The sequence below is a fragment of the Pagrus major genome, chromosome 5 (assembly GCF_040436345.1).
Source record: "Pagrus major chromosome 5, Pma_NU_1.0".
Lineage (NCBI taxonomy): Eukaryota > Metazoa > Chordata > Actinopteri > Spariformes > Sparidae > Pagrus > Pagrus major.
In genome coordinates this window covers 2,771,868-2,779,580 of record NC_133219.1, presented here as the reverse complement: position 1 = coordinate 2,779,580, position 7,713 = coordinate 2,771,868, and the positions used below count along the sequence as shown (strand labels likewise).

Genomic DNA, 7,713 nt, shown 5'->3' with positions numbered 1-7,713 from the left:
GTTTGTGCTGCGAAATGGTTAAGGTTAATTTAAGATGTGTGTGATGCTGTCCACAGTACTGAAATGGATCGGAGGTGATCGATCAGACGGACAGACAAACAGAACATGTTAGTTTGGTTTCTTGGCTTTTTGTAGTTGTTAGTAGATCTTTCAGCCCTAATTCCATTTTGCCTATTATAGCCATCAACAAACAGAGAGGAAATGAGTCGACGGGGGTGAAGGGACAGTCAAGGAGAGAGAGTGTGCAAACAGTAACATTAATCAGCTGTTACTTCGCACCTCTCCCTGCTGATTTTGAGTGATTATCTTGAATGATCTGATTAATAAATGTCAATAAATAATGCTCAGTTTGTATCGACAGTTGTAATTTTGTTAACTGCTCGCCTCCAGCCGATGTCCAGGGTTTTCCAGGCACCGTGGATTTTTGATGAGTTCCCTCACTTTTTCTGGGTAAACGGATGTGCCCAGAGTTTTGAAAGAAGGAATTCTGACTTTGAGTGGTGTTCCATTGTACTTTTTCAGTAGGAGATCAGAAGTTTTCCACGCAGCATTAATTCACCAGTTACCAACTCACTGTGTTGTTTTGGTGTCTCAACAGAGAAAGTGGATTTGTTGCAGCATTTCTCCCAGATGGTAGTCAATACCACCGATGTGTCCCTATCAATGGACAGTCAGAGTTGTCCAACTCTCCGGATCAGCCTTTACGGCAGTCTCATGATGGCCACACAGCAGGCGTTTGGACAAAGGTACTGTTTTTTTGCACTTTGTCTTCTTTGATTAAGGCTTTTCCACAGATGAATGCTGACAAGTCTGTGTGTGACAATGATGATGAGAATCCAAAATTTAAAGAATTAGTTCAGTGTTTTGGGAAATATGATTAGTCACTTTCTGTGTAGGAGGGACATAAAAAGATTGCTAGCACTTTCATTGTTTTCAGAGCTGGACTTGACATAGTTAGCCTAGCTTAGCATAAAGACTGGAAGCAAGGGGAAACAGCTGGCCTGGATTTGTCCACAGTTAGAATATACAACACCTCTAATCTAGCAATTACTAGTTAACTTACTGCTTAACATTTCCTTGAATTTCTGTTTTTGTACACATCAAACAAACTGTCTTTTTGTTTAGGCTTAAAACATAAATAAATATATCTGAAATCTAAATTTGTTGTCTGGAAGAAAATTAACTGAAATAAGCTGTCCGTTTGTTTGTTTGTTTGTTGGTTGGTTGGTTGGTTGGTTGGTTTGTCAGCAGGATGACACAAAAACTACAGTGCCAATTTCCAATAAACTTGGATGGAGGATGGGTCTCGGCCCAGAATAGACCCCATTCACTTTTGGTTCTGATAAAGGGACGGATCCATGAATGTTTTCCTCACTTTCTTTAACATTGCTAGATAGGGCCTTATTCAACATGGATTTTGATGGAAAAAAACTGGCCTATTTAGATGACTGGTATCTATAAGTGAGTACAGTTTGATGTGGACCCAAATAAAAATCCAGATGTAGTGGATTGGGGTTATGTTTTATTTGATATTAGATCAGGCTGATTAAATTAAAGGGCCCTAGCTTTGGTGGCGTATCTACTGAGTGTCATTCTAGTTTTGAAAACTAAATAATTGCTATCATTTGTCAAGCCAAAAATGCCAGAAAATCTCATAGTTTAAGTTTTTATCAAATGACATATAGTAGATTGAATACCTTAAGACTGCTCAGACAAAAAACTTAAAAATAAAAAATTCAGAACGTCCAAACAATCAATTAATTGGCAGCTTATTGATAATTGAAATAATAGTTTGGAGCAGCACTAAAGGTGTTGGTAGGTGTTTTTCTGAACTTCAGACAGAGCCAGGCTGATTCCCCCTGCTTACAGTCTTTATACTAAGTTAGGCTAACCACATTCTGACTCCAGTACTGTACTTCACACACAGAGTCTGATTCCAATCTTATAATCTCACGTGTAGACAAAAAAAAAAGGATTATTTCTCAGAATGTTGAACTGTTCCTTTATGAGATGCATTTAGATTCATGGAGATATTAACAGACATATTGGACATAACCATGGTATCCATTCATTTCAATCTTTTAAAAAGAGACTATAGATTTCTGAAATCTTCACTGTTTTTGTGGCGTGGTGAGTTGCAATGCCCTGCGAGGAGGCCTCTGCCATCAGGTAATGCAGTGGTGTTCGGATGCTCAGTGGTTTTAATGTTTTGGCTGATCAGTGTATTTCTTTCTTAGTTTTTACAGGCCCGTGTGTCACCATTTCTTCCTATGTGTGAGTGTGCATGTTTTTCTGAGTGTGTGTATGTGTCTGCCCTGCAGGTTTTCTGATGAATTCAGCATGCTGATGGAGTTGCGCAGCTCTCAGAAGGAGGAAAGCAGTGTGGTCACGCTGTTAAACGCCCAGCATCACATCCACCTGCAGCTTTGTCTTGGCCCACATTCTCTCACCTTCATCTCCACCCAACACAGAGAATACGAGTATGTCGGGATGCATGATCTGATATTGCTGTGTATGTGTTGTTCTTAGAACATTATCATTAAAGTTGCTCCAGGACCATAATTGCAACAGACCAAACACATTTTATAATGACATGACTTGTTGCCTAAACCTAACCGAACTGCGACAGAAAACAGAATAAAAAAAATAAAAAATAAATAAATAAGTCAACTAAGGTTAAAAATAAGTCAATATTAAGTTCCACAAAGATCACAAACCCCACTCTCCTGGGTAAAAGTCTTGTGCTGTCTATCCTCACTCATTCAAATATAGGTTCCCAGCGGGCTCTCTGTGTGATGGACAGTGGCACCAGATATCACTGGGTGTCTCCCCACTCTGGCTGGAGGTTTATGTAGACTGTTCTCTGGTGGAGAGGGTGAACTGGGCCTATCCTTGGCAGAGCATCTCCACTGATGGCCTATTGATGATCGGAGGCAGCCTGGAGGGCTTCGAGACACCCTTTGATGTAAGGAAATGTATATCTGCTTTAGTGTTTGCTTGGTACTAATTGATGATTGTACAGATAGCTGAATGGATTCCTCAGACCCTTTTTTGCCACCTGGTGGCAGTAGAAAAGCTTGATTGTACTCTGTTTTCTGATTTCTAATTGTCTCTGTAAGTGTGAGGCAGTCACTGATTCATATGCAGGAAAGATCAAAGTCTCATTTGAGTGGACACATGGCTGCATGCCCCCCCCCCCCACCTCCTCCTGTAATACCCTGTCCTGTGAAATGAAGCCCAAAAAACAATTTAAAAAAGAAGAAAAAAGTTCAAGTCTTGCATTCAACATTTAATCACGTAAAAGTACAGAAGTATTAGAAACGTTGTACCTAAAGTTTAAAAAGTAAAAGATCTCAATGGTCCCCATCAGTGTTTTCTTTATGTTAAGTTATCAGTTAATTGTTATTATCAATGAATGTTAACAGCAATCTTATGTCATAGTTGGCTGTGGTTGAACTCATTTGAACCCCTTAAAGTTGTTTAATCCTTTACTTCTTAAAAAACATCTTATAAACTCCTTGACCTGGCTGGTAACTGAAGCATGTAATGGAGTTTCCTTTTAAAATGTAGTTGAGTTGAAGGACAAAGTAGCATAAAATGGAAATACTTGAGTATAATAGAATATCAGCTTTGGACTTTATTACATTCCACCGCTGGTTTTTGTTGATGAAATGTCTCATCATGGCTGAACTACAGCATATCATGATAAGCCCTCTCAAAGTATCTCATCTGAACTTTCATTTCACTGTGCAAGAGTTTAATGCCACTGCTACCACCCACATTTCATCCTTGGTTGTGTTTCATGATCTGCTCTTTTAGTGTTGCAGTGAAAGAGTCTGCATCAAAATGTGACCTGAGTGAGTGTCCCTTTACACCTTTGTCAAGACCAGACCAAGCAACCTGAGTGCTGTTGTCACTTGCCGACAGTCTGCATCCTCTTTATTTCTGGCTTAATTTTTGTTTTGTCCCTGCGACCCTTACACTTGGATCTGCCAGACTGGGAAGATTTAAGCAGCAGTGATTCTGCATGGGCATTAATCATTGTCCTTACCTGGCCCTCTTGACATTTACATTTACATTTAGGGCATTTAGCAGATGTTTTTGTCCAAAGCGACTTACAATAAGTACATTTGTTACAAGAAAGAAACCAACACATATCACCGTTGATAAAGTAGAAAAGATAGAAGCAATATTCAAGCCCTCATCAGAGCAAAGTAGCTGCTATTTAACAAGGATACCTTTCATAAGTGCTATGATGTAAGTGCTGAAGGTAGGAACATACAAGTGCATTTAAGTACTTTTTTTTTTGGGGGGGGGGGGGGTGGGGGGGGGGCGCGAAGTGAGTCTTGAGTCTTTTGCGAAAGATGGTTGAGCGATTCTGCTGTCCTGACGCTGGTCGGAAGTTCGTTCCACCACTGAGGTGCCAGAACAGAGAAGAGTCGGGATTTCGCTGTGCGGCCTTTGTTTGCTCTTAGCGATGGCAGTACCAGCCGGCCGGCTGATGTAGTAGAGCGAAGTGCTCGCGCTCAGACGGGTGCAGTTCGGTTGACGGCCTTGAAGGCCGGCACCATGGTCTTGAATCTGATGCGGGCCGCAACAGGAAGCCAGTGGAGGTCACGGAGGAGGGGGGGTCACATGGGAGAATTTGGGTAGATTGAAAACGAGGCGTGCTGCAGCGTTCTGGATACGTTGCAACGGTTTAGTTGCAGAGGCTGGGAGTCCAGCCAATAGCGAGTTGCAGTAGTCGAGGCGGGAGATGACCAGCGATTGAACCAGGAGTTGCGTTGCTTCCTTTGTGAGGAAGGACCGGATAATGCGGATGTTGTAGAGGGCAAATCTGCAGAATCGGGCCACCGCAGTGATGTTGGGGGTGCAGGAAAGTCCGTCGTCGAGGATTACACCCAGATTCTTTGCAGTAGATGAAGGCAATACTGTGACGTCTTCAACAGTGACCGACAGGTCCATGTGAGGGCAGTCTTTCCCCGGGATGAAGAGGAGTTCAGTTTTACTAAGGTTGAGCTTGAGATGATGGGCAGTTGTCCAAGTGGAGATGTCTGCCAGACATCTCCACTTGGCAACAAGGGTGTTGGAGGATGGGGGAAAGGAGAGAAACAGCTGGGTGTCGTCAGCATAACAGTGGTAAGAGAATCCATGTGATGTGATTGCAGAGCCTAGTGATCTAGTGTATAGTGAGAACAGAAGCGGTCCGAGTACTGAGCCTTGAGGGACACCAGTTTCCAGGGAGCAGGGTTGGACAAGGAGCCATTCCACATGACCCGAAAGGTGCGTTCTGTCAGGAATGATGTGAACCAGGTTAGAGCAGAGCCAGTAATGCCAAGTTTGGCCAGAGTGGAGAGGAGGATTTGGTGGTTGACTGTGTCAAACGCAGAGGATAAGTCGAGGAGGATGAGGACTGAAGAGTGGGACGAGGCTCTGGCGGCCCGGAGTGACTCAGTCACTGTGAGGAGGGCCGTCTCAGTGGAGTGAGCAGTCCTGAAGCCTGACTGATTAGGGTCAAGGAGATCGTTCTGCAATAGGTAGGAGGACAGTTGGTTGAAGACAGCACGTTCCAGGGTTTTAGAGAGGAACGAAAGAAGAGATACAGGTCTGTAGTTTTGAATATCAGCTGAGTCTAGAGTGGGTTTCTTTAGGAGTGGCTTTACTGTAGCTGTCTTGAAAGGAGCTGGAATACGGCCAGAAGTGAGGGAGGAGTTGATCAGGGTGGTGAGGTAAGGCAAGATGTTGTGCGAGATGCTTTGGAGAAGAGAGGAGGGAATCGGGTCGAGGGAACAGGCAGTGGCATGGTTAGACGTCACTAGCGTGTGAACATCTTCAGAGGAGAGAGGGCTGAAGCAGGTAAGGCTGTCATAGGTGAGGGTTGGGGGAGGTGCTTTCTGGTAGGGCGTCGGAGTAAATGAGGAGCTGATGTCTTTTACTTTCTTCGTAAAGTAAGTTGCAAAGTCATCAGCAGTGAGGGAGGATGGAGGGGGAGTGGTAGGAGGGGTGAGGAGAGAAGAGAATATGGAGAATACTTTCCTGGGGTTGGAGGCAGAGGAGTTGATCTGTGACAGGTAGAAGGCGGATTTCGCTGCTGAAACCATTGACGAGAAGTCAGACAGGAGGTGTTGGTAGTGAGCGAGGTCATCAGGATGATGTGATTTTTTCCATTTTCTCTCTGCTGCTCTTAGCACCGATCTGTTGGTTCGTAGTGGTTCAGACAGCCAGGGAGGGGGAGGAGATGATCGTTCCGGTCGGGAGGTGAGGGGACAGAGAGTGTTTAAAGAGGAGGAGAGGGAGGACAACAGAGCGGAGGAGGCTTCCTCGGTGGACAGCTGAGAGAACTGTTCTGTGGATGGTAGCGAGGAGAGAACAGTTGAGGAGAGAGTGGAGGGAGAAAGGGATTTTAGGTTGCGGCAGGTGGTGACCATGCGAGGTGTAGGGGCGAGGACAGCAGTGGACTTCAAGGGGAGAGAAAAACCGACAAAGTGGTGGTCGGACACAGTGAGCGGGGTAACAGAGAGTGCCGAGGTACTACAGGACCGTATGAAGACAAGGTCAAGTTGGTTCCCGGCCCGGTGGGTGGGTGGAGAGGGGGAGAGTGTGAGGTCAAATGTGGAAAAGAAGCTGATAAATTCAGATGAGCGCAGCTTCTCAGGGGGGATGTTGAAGTCCCCAAGGACGATGAGCAGTGTGCCATCATCTGGGGAGCAGTTTAGGAGGGCGTCCATCTCATCATAGAAGTCGCAGAGAGGACCGGGAGGGCGATAGATCACCACAATGTTGAGCTTGAAAGGAAGGGTGACAGAGACAGCGTCGAATTCAAATGCAGATCTGGGTAGGTGGTCAAGGCTAAGGACCTGGTAGGTCCACGTGGGGGAGATGAGGAGTCCAGTTCCTCCTCCTCGACCTGTTTGTCTCGGGGAGTGTGAGAATGAGTAGGCAGTTGAAAGGGCAGCTGGAGTGGCAGTGTTTTCTGGGGTGATCCAGGTCTCCGTGAGGGCCAGGAAGTGGAGAGTCTGCAGGGAGGCATAGGCTGAAATGGTGTCCGCCTTCTTGACTGCAGACTGGCAGTTCCATAGCCCCCCTAGTACTTCAAGTTCAGTACCGGTGGAGAATGTTAGGTAGCGGAGATTGGCTGGATTAAGGCCTCGAGCAAAGGGTCTCCGGTGAAATCTTCTCCGGTTAGATGTCCTGACTAGGATTGGCAGGGACCCATGGCTCGGAATGGTGGTGGAAAGTGGGTTACTTGGACTTCCTCGACAGACTCCCGCAGAGAGACTCCCTAAGTCTTTGTTCAACAGTCTTCGTTCGACTGTCCTGACGCTGTAGTGACTAGCTTTTATGGGCTAGATTTACCTCATGCGGACTTAGCTCCGCCCAATAATCAAGGCTATTCAACACACCTGGCTAGACAGAAACTCACTTGATAGCTACTTAGCTTCAATGGTCTCACAACAACTGACACAAAGTATCTACACAAGATTAAATATTACAACTAACTTTCTTCACAGAATGCCTAAACACTGAGTCTACAAGTTCTCTTTACTCACCAGTAGCAGTTCAGTTTCATTCAGCTGGACAAAATGTATCTTGACCTCATCATTAGTGTCAAGTGGACAGAGTTGGTATATAGTGAGAGGGGAGTTAAAGGTATAGCTTCCTGTGGTTTATCTATGGATAACCTGTCACCTCTTCTTCGTCCTCAGGGTGCTG

At 45.1% G+C, this 7,713-nt stretch overlaps 1 pseudogene; it reads right to left on the bottom strand.

Annotated features, from left to right (window-relative positions):
- Window positions 1–3,913: 3,913 nt before the first annotated feature.
- LOC140995347 (uncharacterized) lies at window positions 3,914–7,361 on the bottom strand (annotated as a pseudogene).
- Between the last annotated feature and the right edge of the window lie 352 nt (window positions 7,362–7,713).